The sequence below is a fragment of the Gracilinanus agilis genome, chromosome 3 (genome assembly GCF_016433145.1).
Source record: "Gracilinanus agilis isolate LMUSP501 chromosome 3, AgileGrace, whole genome shotgun sequence".
Classification (NCBI taxonomy): Eukaryota; Metazoa; Chordata; class Mammalia; order Didelphimorphia; family Didelphidae; genus Gracilinanus; species Gracilinanus agilis.
Window position 1 is genome coordinate 225,486,151 of NC_058132.1, and position 12,747 is coordinate 225,498,897.

Consider the following 12,747-nt stretch of genomic DNA (forward strand, 5'->3'; position numbering starts at 1 on the left):
TGGTGGAGTTGTGAACTGATCCAACCATTCTGGATGGCAATTTGGAACTATGCTCAAAGGGCTATAAAAGAATGCCTTCCCTTTGATCCAGCCATACCATTGCTGGGTTTGTACCCCAAAGAGATCATAGATAAACAGACTTGTACGAAAATATTTATAGCTGCGCTTTTTGTGGTGGCAAAGAACTGGAAAAGGAGGGTATGTCCTTCAATTGGGGAATGGCTGAACAAATTGTGGTATATGCTGGTGATGGAATACTATTGTGCTCAAAGGAATAATAAACTGGAGGAATTCCATGTGAACTGGAAAGACCTCCAGGAACTGATGCAGAGCGACAGGAGCAGAGCCAGAAGAACATTGTACACAGATACTGATATACTATGGTAAAATTCGAATACAATGGACTTCTGTACCAGCAGAAAGCAATGACACAGGACAGCTCTGAGGGATTTATGATAAAGAACACTACCCACATTCAGAGGAAGAACTACAGGAGAGGAAACATATAAGAAAAACAAATGCTTGAATGCATGGGCTGAGGAGGACATGATTGGGGATGTGGACTTGAAACTACCACACCAATGCAACTATCAACAATTTGGAAATAGGTCTTGAACAAGGACACATTTTAAAACCAGTGGAAATGTGCGTTGGCTATGGGTGGGGGGACAGTGGGGGGTGAAGGGGAAAGTAGGAGCTTGAATCATGTAACCATGTTAAAAATGAATATTAATAAATGATTTTAAAAAATAATAATTGGGGGCAGCTGGGTAGCTCAGTGGAGTGAGTCAGGCCTAGAGACAGGAGGTCCTAGGTTCAAACCCAGCCTCAGCCACTTCCCAGCTGTGTGAACCTGGGCAAGTCACTTGACCCCCATTGCCCACCCTTACCACTCTTCCACCTATGAGACAATACACCGAAGTACAAGGGTTAAAAAATAATAATAATAATAATTTACCCCATTCTATCTCTCCCTTTCCTTTTCTCAGTGCAACCCTTTCAGCCCTTGATTGATTTTTTTAACATATAATTAATATGCATACATATCATATCATACATACACATCATTCCATCTCATCACATTTACATATACATCATATCATCTTAACCAGCTTACTTCTCTTTCCGAGCAAATTCCTTCTATCTTCTCTACTACTAAGAGTAATTTTTGAGAATTACAGAAATCTTCTTTCCATATAGACATATAAACATTTTTACCTTAATGAGTCCCTTAAATTTTCTCTTTCTTATTTACCTTTTTGGGCTTCTCTTGTGTCTTGTGTTTGGATTTCAGTTTTTTTGTTTAGATCTGGGTTATTCCTCAGGAAGGCTTGGAAATCTTCTGTCTTATTGAATGACCATTTTTTCCTCTGAAAGAATTTACTCAGTTTTGCTGGATAGGTGATTCTGGATTGTAAACCCAAATCTTTTGCCTTCATGAATATCATATTCCATACCTTTAGATCCTTTCATCTAGAAGCTGCTAGGTCCTGTGTGATACTGATTATAGCTCCATGGTATTTGAGTGGTTTCTTTCTGGCTGTTGGAAGTATTTTTTCCTTGGCTTGGTGGCTCTTGAATTTAGCCATTATATTCCTGAAAGTTGTCATTTGAGGATTTTTTTTCTGGAGGTGATTTGTGAATTCTTTCAATTTCAATTTTATTTTCTTATTCAAGGATCTCTGAGCAGTTATAATTTATAATTTCTTGTAATACGATATCCAAGGTTTTTTCTTGATCATGGCTTTTGGGTAGTCCAAAAATTTTCAAATTTTTTTTCCTAGATCTATTTTCTATGTCAATTCTTTTTTTAGTAAGGTATTTCATGTTTTCCTCTATTTTTTCATTTCTTTGATTTTTCTTTATTATTTCTTGATTTCTCATGAAATCATTAGTTTTTAGATGGTCAATTCTGATTTTTAAGGCCTGGTTTTCCTCTGTCAGTTTTTGGTTCTCCTTTTTCAATTGGCCCATTTCTTCTTGCATTACTTTAATTTCTCCTTGCATCACTTTCATTTCCTTTCCCACTTTTCCTCTGCCTCTCTTAATTGGTCTTTGAAGTACTTTTTGAGTTCTTCCAGAATCTGTGTTCAATCCATATTTTTCTTTTGGACCTTGAGTGTGTTTCCTTTGTTTTCACCGTACCCTTCTGTGTCTGTACCTTGCTCTTTGTCTTTATAAAGATTCTTTAAAGTTAGGTGCTTTTTTTTTGCTGTTTGCTCATTTTTCCTCTCTAATTGTAGGTAGGATTGGGGGGAGGGGATGATGTGATGGTCTGAGTGTTGAGAGCTCTGAGATTCCCCTCCCCCTGCTGATTCAATTAGCCCTTGTGATGCAGATAGCTCAAAGACTTGCCTCAGGCTTAGGTATAAGCTTTTGATCTTATACAGATTGTGAATTGGTCAGGGACTGATTAAATTCTAGCCTCAGGCTTAGTCTCAAGATTTTGGCCTCAAGTGTATTTGATCAAATCAGGCATATCCTTGATTGTCCTGTCTTAGAGCTCCACCCTGAGCTTTAGGAAAAAAGATCAGTACTTAGTACTTAGTACTGTCATCCACCTCAAGGATTATTGACCCAAGCCCAAGAAATTACATCAGGAACATTGATCTTGCTTAATAACTGACTGTGGAAGAGATTTTTAAGCTTCCAATGACTCAGTTTCCTTGTCTATCAGACACCTCATCCGTCAAGCAGCTAAATTTGATGAGTTCAGATTGAAGCAAAGCTCTTCATAATCCTACTGGTAGACTACGGAGTATGAATTGTCCAAATAATTTATGGGAGAGGAAAAAGAAAGACTTAATGGCTTTCCAAAAGTAGTTTAGGCCAAAGTGGTAATTTCTACATTTTGCCCTGGATTTTCGCAAAGTGTTCATTTGTACTTGTGAAAGTCTTGCCCTGTGGCTGGTTTCTGATCCAGCTAGTTAAACCAGTTTACAAATCTAATCTGTTTAGCATGAATGACATCCTGGCTGGGGAGACTGCCTTCCCAAGAAATCTGTCTGTTCAATGATCAAATTACCCTATCCAGGTCAATTCAGGGACTGTTGGGAGCAACCAGTGGCAGTGAGTGGAGATTTGGGAGCCAACTTTGAGTTATAAAAGTTCATTCCTCTAGTCTGAACACAACTGGCTAATTCTGTCTCTGATTTTAAAGAGAGATTCTAGGAGTGTGTGTTCCTAACTTAATTAGTTACAATTTGCAATCTGACCCAAATAGGAGAGGCCTGAATACGAGTGATGGTGTTGGAGGCCAACTTCCAAAGAACATTTAAGTTGTTAAATTTAAGGAGTATATAAAGATAGACAACAATTTAGTCTACCTTCACACGCTTCTTTTTTAAAACTTAAATTTTTTATTTAAAATTTTATTTTTTTAATTAACAAAAATCCATTTTCTTCCTTTTTATCTCCCTGTCCACTAGAAAAAGGAAAAAAAAAAAAACCCAAATCCTCGTAACAAATATGTATAAGCAAGCATAACAAATTCTCTCATTGCCCAAAAATACTTCTCAAACTGAGAGGTCCATCATTCCATCTCCCTGTCAGGAGAAGGGTAAAATGTTTATCATGGGTTCTCTGGAGATATGCCTGATGATTATGGTGATCAGAGCTTTTAAGTCTTTATAGTTTTGTCTTCATAATTTTGTTGCTATTGTATAAATTCTTTTCCTGCTTCTGCTCACTCACTCAATTCATATGTCTTCTCATATTTCTCTGAAACTATTCCCTTCATCATTTCTTACAGCACAATAATATTCCATCATATTCATATGCCATGATTTGTATAGCCATTTCCTAGTTGATTGGTGTCCCCTAGTTTATAGTTAATCAACACAAAAAGAGCTGTCTGTGTATGTATAATATTATATATTTGTACATATAGTTCCTTTTCATTTTTCTTTGTTCTCTTTGAAAATGTAAACCTAGTAGTGATATAACTGGCTCAAGAAACATGCACAGTTTAGCAACTTTTCAGACAGTTTCAAATTACTTTCCAGAATAACTGGAGTAAGTCATGATTAGGTGATGATGATATACTTATTTTCCATGGTCTTGCCAAAGTTTGTTTTTTCTTGCTCTTCTAATTTGTTTATTATGGCTACCTCTATATATAGGTCATGTACCTGTTTGGAATTTATCTTGGTACATAGTATGATGTTGGTCTATACTCATTTTCTGCCAAAGTTTTCCAATTTTTTTCAGTAGTTTTTGTTTAATAGCACTTTTCTACATCAATCAATTTGAATACAAAATTGAGATAATTTCTAAATGAAGAATAATACAATGTAGATACTGGACAAAACAATAAAAAAAATTCAGCAGTAGTCTGAAGTCCTGCAAGTCTTTCTGACTTCAGTGGAATGTCAGTTTTTTTTAAAATTTATTTTTATTCTTTAATTAATTAAGAAAATTTGTCCATGGTTACATGATTCATGTTCTTTCTCTTCCCTATTCTCTCCCCCTTCCTGGAGCCGACAAGCAATTCCACTGAGTTTTACATGTATCATTGTTCTGAACTGTTATGGGGATAATTTGAGGAAAGGTGTGTGGGATAAGGGAATTTTGGAAGGAGGTTGTCAGAGACTTGCTAAGTGAATAATCTAGGTTACAGGTAGGCTGGGATTAAGGAGATTCAGGATATAATAGGACTGAAGTCAGGAGTATAACACAGAAGGGGAACAGAGATCTTCAGGGAGAGGAGAAATTAAACTAAACAGACAAACAGCGGGCTTTACAGACTGGGACTTAGACTCAAACACAGGCTGAGGGAAATAGACTAAACTGAAATTAACAAACAGGGTTTAGTTAATTTCACAGGAAGGGACTTGTTTTGAAGTTACACCTTCCTCCAAGATGGATACCCCAGCTTCCCTTCAAGCCCAGAGTATGTTGGTTCTTTCCCTCTTCTTCTCTCTCTTAATAACTAACAGACAATTATACTAATAGGTCTGTTGAAACAACAAAAGGGTTTATTATCTTTAAAGGATGATTTGTCAGGAAAGTGGATCAAAGGAAAGCCCTAACAGTTGTCTCAGGAACCTCAGGTGGGGGAAGGGAGTCAGAGATGGAGTCTGAGTAAGGACCAGCCTTTAACTCAACTTACAAAATACTATTGATAACTAAAGGGAATAAAAGATGACTGACTAGTTTCTTTATATCTAATACTGTCAAATAACAATTAACCCTTCACAGATTTGAACTCCTCTCTAATTATTCTCCTTATTAACTCCACAGACATATAAGGTAAGGGAGGGAAGGTAGGAAATAATATTAGGGAAGGAAGATATAAAGGGTTTATCCAAAATAATAATTTCTTAAGTAAATATATCAAAGCTAGGCTAAATTTCAATACTACAGCTAGGTAAGGAAGCAGCTTGGCTGATCAGACAACCTCCCTCCACAGGAGACCCTAATCAACTGCCCTTTCCTCAAGATTCCAAACTCCTAACAGCTTTTGGAACTTAGCCAAAGCTTGAAAAAAAAACTATATGACCCCCACTCTCTATACTACAGAACCTATTTCCATATTATTAATATTTGCAAGATAGAGTGATCATTTAAAGTCAATATCCTCAATTATATCCCCATCAAACCATGTGATTAATCATTTGTTTTTTCTTCTGCATTTCTACTCCTACAGTTTTTTCTCTGGATGTGAATAGTGTTCTTTCTCATAAGTCCCTCAGAATTGTCCTGAATCATTGCATTGCTGCTAGTAGATAAGTCCATTACATTTGATTGTGCCACAGTGTATCAGTCTCTGTGTATAAGGTTCTCCTGGTTCTGCTCCTTTCACTCTGCATCAATTCCTGGAGGTCTTTCCAGTTCACGTGGAATTGCTCCAGTTCATTATTCCTTTCAGCACAATAGTATTCCATCATCATCATATACCACAATTTGTTCAGCCATTCCCCAATTGATGGACACCCCCTCATTTTTCAGATTTTTGCCACCACAAAGAGCGTGGCTATAAATATTTTTGTACACATATTTTTCCCTATGATCTCTTTGGGGTATAAACTCAGCAGTGATATGGCTGGATCAAAGGACAGACAGGCTTTTAAAGGCCTTTGGGCATAGTTCTAAATTGCCTTCCAGAATGGTTGGATCAATTCAGGACTCCACCAGCAATGCATTAGTGTCCCAATTTTGCCACATCCCCTCCAACATTTATTACTTTCCTTTGCTGTCAAATTGGCCAATATGCTAGGTGTGAGGTGGTACCTCAGAGTTGTTTTGATGTGCATTTCTCTAATTATGAGAGATTTAGAACACTTTTTCATGTGCTTATTGGTAGTTTTGATTTCTTTATCTGAAAACTGCCTATTCATGTCCCTTGCCCATTTATCAATTGGGAAATGGCTTGATTTTTTGTACAATTAACTTAGCTCCTTATAAATCTGAGAAATTAGATGTTTGTCAGAGGTTTTTGTTATAAAGATTTTTTTCCCAATTTGCTGCTTCCCTTCTAATTTTGGTTGCATTTGTTGTGTTTGTACAAAACCTTTTTAATTTGATGTAATCAAAATTATTCATTTTACATTTTGTAATATTCTCTATCTCTTGCTTGGTCTTAAATTCTTTCCTTTCCCATGGATCTGACAGGTATACTATTCTATGTTTATCTAATTTACTTATAATTTCCTTTTTTATACTTAAGTCATTTACTCATTCTGAATTTATCTTGGTATAGGGGGTGAGATGTTGATCTAAACCTGATCTCTCCCATACTGTTTTCCAATTTTCCCAGTTTTTGTCAAATAGTGGGTTCTTGTCCCAAAAGCTGGGATCTTTGGGTTTATTGTACACTATCTTGCTGAGGTCATTTACCCCAAGTCTATTCCATTGATCCTCCCTTCTGTCTCTTAGCCAGTACAATATTGTTTTGATGATCACTTTTTACAGTACAGTTTAAGATCTGGTACTAGTAGGCCACTATCCTTCACATTTTTTTTCCCATTATTTTCCTTGATATTCTTGATCTTTTGTTCTTCCAAATGAACTTTGTTATAGTTTTTTCTAATTCAATAAATAAGTTTCTTGATAGTTTGATAGGTATGGAACTGAATAAGTAAATTAATTTGGGTAGGATTGTAATTTTCATTATATTAGTTTGTCCTACCCATGAGCAATTAATGTTTTTCCAATTATTTAGATCTAGTTTTAATTGTGTGGAAAGTGTTTTGTAGTTGTGTTCATATAATTTCCATGTTTGTCTTGGAAAATAGATTCTTAAATATTTTACATTGTCTAGAGTGATTTTAAATGGAGTTTCTCTTTCTAACTCCTGCTACTGAGTTGTGTTGGAAATATATAGAAATGCTGATGATTTATGTGGGTTTACTTTGTATCCTACAACTTTGCTAAAGTCGTTAATTAGTCCCACTAGTCTTTTAGTTGATTTTCTAGGGTTCTTTAAGTAAACCATCATATCATCTGCAAAGAATTAGTGTCCTCATTGCCTACTTTAATCCCTTCAATTTCTTTTTCTTCTCTAATTGCTACAGCTAGTGTATCTAATACAATACTGAATAATAGAGGTGATAATGGGCATCCTTGCTTCACTCCTGATGTTACTGGGAAGGCTTCTAACTTGTCCCCATTGCAGATGATGCTTACTGATGGTTTTAAATATATATTGTTTATTAATTTTAGGAAAGACCCTTCTATGCCTCTACTTTCTAGTGTTTTCAATAGAAATGAGTGTTGTATTTTATCAAAAGCTTTTTCTGCATCTATTGAGATAATCATGTGATTTCTGTTGGTTTGGTTGCTGATATGGTCAATTATATGCATAGTTTTCCCAATATTAAACCAGCCCTGCATTTCTGGTATAAATCCCACCTGATCATAGTGAATAATCCTCATGATAACTTGCTGTATAGTCTTTTTGCTAGTATTGGAATGCAAGTTTTGAATGACAATACAGAGGATATAAAATTGTGCAAATTATTCTCAGTGAAAATAAAATCTTCAGAGTCTATATTCAGAGGTAGCTAGAGTGATGTACTTAGATTTAGGAAGATCTGAAGTCAAATCCTACCTCATATACTTACTGGGCAACTCATTCAACCTCTTTATGTCTTAGTTTACTCATCTGCAAAATGAGTATAATAATAGTACTTACCTCCCAGGATTGTTGTGAGGAAGCAAGAATATACTTGAATATGTCTATCTATCTATCCATGTTCTTTGCTCTGACTCATAAATCATGAGTTCCCGGAACCCAGGAACTATCACATAAGACTTTCTTCTCCTCTACAGCCTAGAAAAACACAGAGGGGTTGGTGGAAGGGAGAGAAGAGGCTTTTAATTGATATCTCGTTTGATTTATTGACCTAATAGAGGGTTTAGAACTGGAGCGAGACCTTCCTGCCATCTTTTGTTCTAGTCATGTCCTTGTTAATGGACTGAATCCAGTTTTGAACTCCACAGCTGAAAATGCATAGGACTTGGACAGGGTAGAGAAGTGGGGAGATGATTAAAGGGTTGGAAAAATAGAACCTATGAAGAAAAGTTAACAGATTTGGAATTTTTCCTAGAGGGAAAACAAAAAAGGATGGAGTGTGATTTAATAGTCATCTTCAAGAATATGAGGGGTAATTACCAAGAGAATGCTGACCAGCTGTTCTCCATCTCTAACCAAAGTAGAGGAAATTTATTTCTCCTTGGGGAATGGAAGGATTTAGCTTAACAGCAGATAATTTCTTGACTGTGAAACTATGGTTAAAAAACTTTGGTTGGTACAGAACTCTCTTCTCTGGACCTTCTAAGATTTGTCTTTCTAAAGTCAGAAAAATTATATGAAATCAGAAAGATAGACCTAGTGATCTCTTTCGACCCTCCTTACTGAATTTGAGGCAAAGTGACTTACTGAATAGAGTACTAGAATTGGAGGCCCAAGGGTATTAAATCCTACATCAGATACTTTTAGTAGCTATAGGATCCTAGGCAAGTGATTTAATCTCTACTAGCTTCACTTTCTTCATCTCTAAAATGGGGAAAATAATACTATACATACTTCTTGTTTTTTTGTGGGAATCAAATGAGACAATGTCTATAAAATGTTTTACAAATCTTAAGGACCTATGGGAATGCCAGCTATTATTATTTGTTATTTCTGTCTTGCTCAGGAGCTCCTCACAAGCCCAATTCTACTGTGATGTGTGGAAAGTTTGACTTGCGCCATTTCTGTTGAGGGCTGGTTCACTTCTTAGCCATTCTGATGCCCTTATCATATTAATGACAAACGTTGTTCAGATACCCAATTAACTTAGCCCACTGCAGCTCCCAATTTCTGAGCTCAAGTAATCCACCAATTTTAGTCTCTGTGGGAGCAGGGATTTTAGACGTGCTCAGAGTCTACCTATTTATTCTTGATATGTCTCAGATTTCCTGAGTGCTTTATTATAAGCCTATCATAAGGATGTTGCTGGAGGGCGGGGAGGGAAAGGACTTTTCTGAATAATATACATGGAATGATTTCCCCCAAACCTCATAAACAGTGTCTATATCTGGAATTCCCCTAGAAATCAGTGATCTGGTTCTCTTAGGACTATGAGTACACACAATACAAATACAAAATTACTGAGAATGTAGAGAGAGAGGAAAAAAAATTAGAATCTCTTACACAGTCACCTTTCCTCATGCTAGATTGGGATGATGCCAACTTGATCCACATAGCTTAAAAGAATATTTTGATGTATTTGATCAAAAACAATATTTATTTGAATCAAATTTATGTGAATCAAAAGTATTCCCTTGCTTAGTCTTCAAATTGAATTCCTCCTCTACTTGTTACAGGATTATTGACTTATTTAGTTTTAAGGACATTGTCGGCTTGATATCACTTTCTGTCAGGGCATTTTCCAAATGACTTGTCTCAAGGCAGTAGAATTAGGACAAATGTATGGAATCTCCAACCCACTGGAATAGCAGGTACTTGAGATTGGAAAACTAACCTTTGGGAAAAGGACAGGAAATTCAGCCCTTTGAAATAAAGACAACAGCTACTTTTCTGGGCCAAAATTATAATGTCAGGCCATCCAAATAGTACTTATTCTAGACCTACCTCAAATCCTATTTGCTCTATAAAAACCTTCTCCATCTACTATAACTTACTAATAGCTCTTTCTGTCTCTAAACTTAGTCTATCTCTAGCCCAGTGCTATCAAACTCAAATAGAACAGGAACCATTAAACTATAAGGATCCCTGTCTGCATATTGACTTAGAAAACCATATATTAGCATTGTCTATGTTCTATTATATTTTGATTTATTTTGTTAGATATTCCTCAATTCCATTTTAGCTTGGTTTTGATGGTTCTCATAGCAGCATGGAGCCTAGAGCATGGTAGACAACTCCATAGAGAAAGGATGTGACTGATTATTTTTGCATCCCCATAGTCTTACACAGAGCTTGTACACAATATGTATCTTAAATAAATACCACTGTTTTGACTCTTGTAAATTGCCTTGCTATCCATATATATATATATGTATGTGTCAATACATATATATTATAGATTTGAAAATTAATATTCAGTATCTTCAATGTATAATATTTATAAAGATTTATTAATATTTAACTAGAGAGCAAGAGAAAACAGGGAGCACTCACCCAAACCACTCATGTGGAAGAGAGAGAGAGGTGTTACCCAAAACTTATATACAATCACATAAAAGATACACTTAAAAAGAAAGGAAAAGGGTATTTTGGGGTGAGGGAAGAATTCTGGGAGATGAAGTCTAAAGGATACAAAATTTCTACTTACACAGTATGTATAATATAATACAATAATATGTATAATATATATCCATTTTGTATATATGTATAATAAATTAGATACACTAAGGCCCTTTCACTGTATCCCAGTGTCTATTAGCACAGTGCCTAGCTCATGGTAAATGCTAAACAAATGCTTGTTGATGAATTGGCCAATCGGTTGATATCTCTGAGTTGGCAAAGTCCATGTGTTATACCTCACTCTACACTACTCTTCCCATAATGGGTGACCAAATATTTGTTGAGTGAATATTTCTTTATATTCTTTAGCAACTTATCCATTGTAAAGATGAAGATATTGTATTGCCTGATCTTCTTTGTTTTTTCCCAGTGAAGATGAGAGAAAGAGAACAGAACAGAAGCTTAATGAAGAATTTTTTTTCATTCAAAGTTGGGGGAGAAAGAGCTCACAGGAGAGAGCAGGAGTAGGGAAAGAGAGCTATGTACAGAAGAGTCTGACTCTCCTTCAGATGGATCTATATGTCTCTCCACTACTTCCCCATCCTCAGTTGGCCAATGTTCTTGCTCATTTACTCTCTCCTAGGGTCTGCTTTTCCCAATCCTCTAACCAGCACAGAAGTCAGTGAACTATCCACCTCAGAGATAGTGGTCTCTTGACTTTTGCAAGGGAATTTATTCCACCCACATTCCCCAGAAAATAAAGCCACTTCGTCCATATTCCTTCTTGAGTACAAAGACCCCAACTGATATTCTCTAGTTATGGCTCAATGTTAGAGGGATCAAAAATATGACTAAAAAGGAGGGTTATCAGAAGAGAGACAATTAATGCTTATAGGAAATCCATTTATGTATGATATATTGGTGTTAAAATAAAATGGATAGAGAGCCAGTGTTTTATAGCTATTTGGATCCTTTTTCATATTCCACATGAGCTCTGTTCATGAGCCAATCAGCCCTAAGAGGACTACAGACTGACTTGAGTGATTACCGAATATTAGAACTTACATTAGAACAAATGCAGGAATCTCATTGTATGAATTTAATGTAAATTGCACCCCCTCATTGCATTTGAATAATCATTCTTGGTTGATATCAGCTCCAGCCTTTGAATGTGTATTATGGGAGGACACCAGAGGTTTATGTGGCATCCTCGTGTAGGGAAGGGGCTGGCAGAAGCCCCCGTGGGATGGGTAGCTTATCTGGAAGTCAAGATTCAGACTCAGACTGAGGTTAAGACTCTCAAATCACTGAGTCCCAGGAGGAGTGGCAAAAACTGGCTTGATAACAGAGGGACTCAGGAAGTTTGTTCTCTCTTGCTGGACACTTGCTGCTCTCTCTATGCATTCCCTTCTATGGAAATGGGCCTAGTCTGACCAGGTCTCCTCAAGGATTCCATTATAACAGATCCATCTTAGGGGGAGGTACAGTAAAAACAAAGACTAAATAAGATAAGCAGAACAATTTGCAAGAATGAGCTAATAAATTTTTTTTTAATTTCCAACTTCCCTCTAAATGTATTCATTCATCTTTTCCCATTTGACCTTTTTTTGGGATCTCTGTCACAAATGAATCACCAGTGCCTGAAATGGTGGGAAATGGTGGCTGAAATTCAGTCTGCAGAATCCAAACCATTATTATATATTATTGTCAGACTCCTTGTTAATAAAATAAATCCAAATAATTTATTCTCTAGTCTAAAGAGATCATGCTTCAGATTTTTAAAAAACCCAACTATCTACCTATATAAGAATACTTGACTTAGAGTCAGGAATTCTATCTGGATTCTAACATTGAATCTGATTATAACTAGTTTGGAAGCATGGCAAATAGTTACCTCCTCTGTAAAATGAAGAGTTTGAATGAGATCTGTGAGATCTCTTGTACCTATAAGCATTCTGTGATTTTATGGATCATGGATTTAGAGCTAGAAGGGGCTTTAGAGACCAGCTAGTGTAAGCATTTCATTTTCAGATGAGGACACTAAGCCCAGAAAT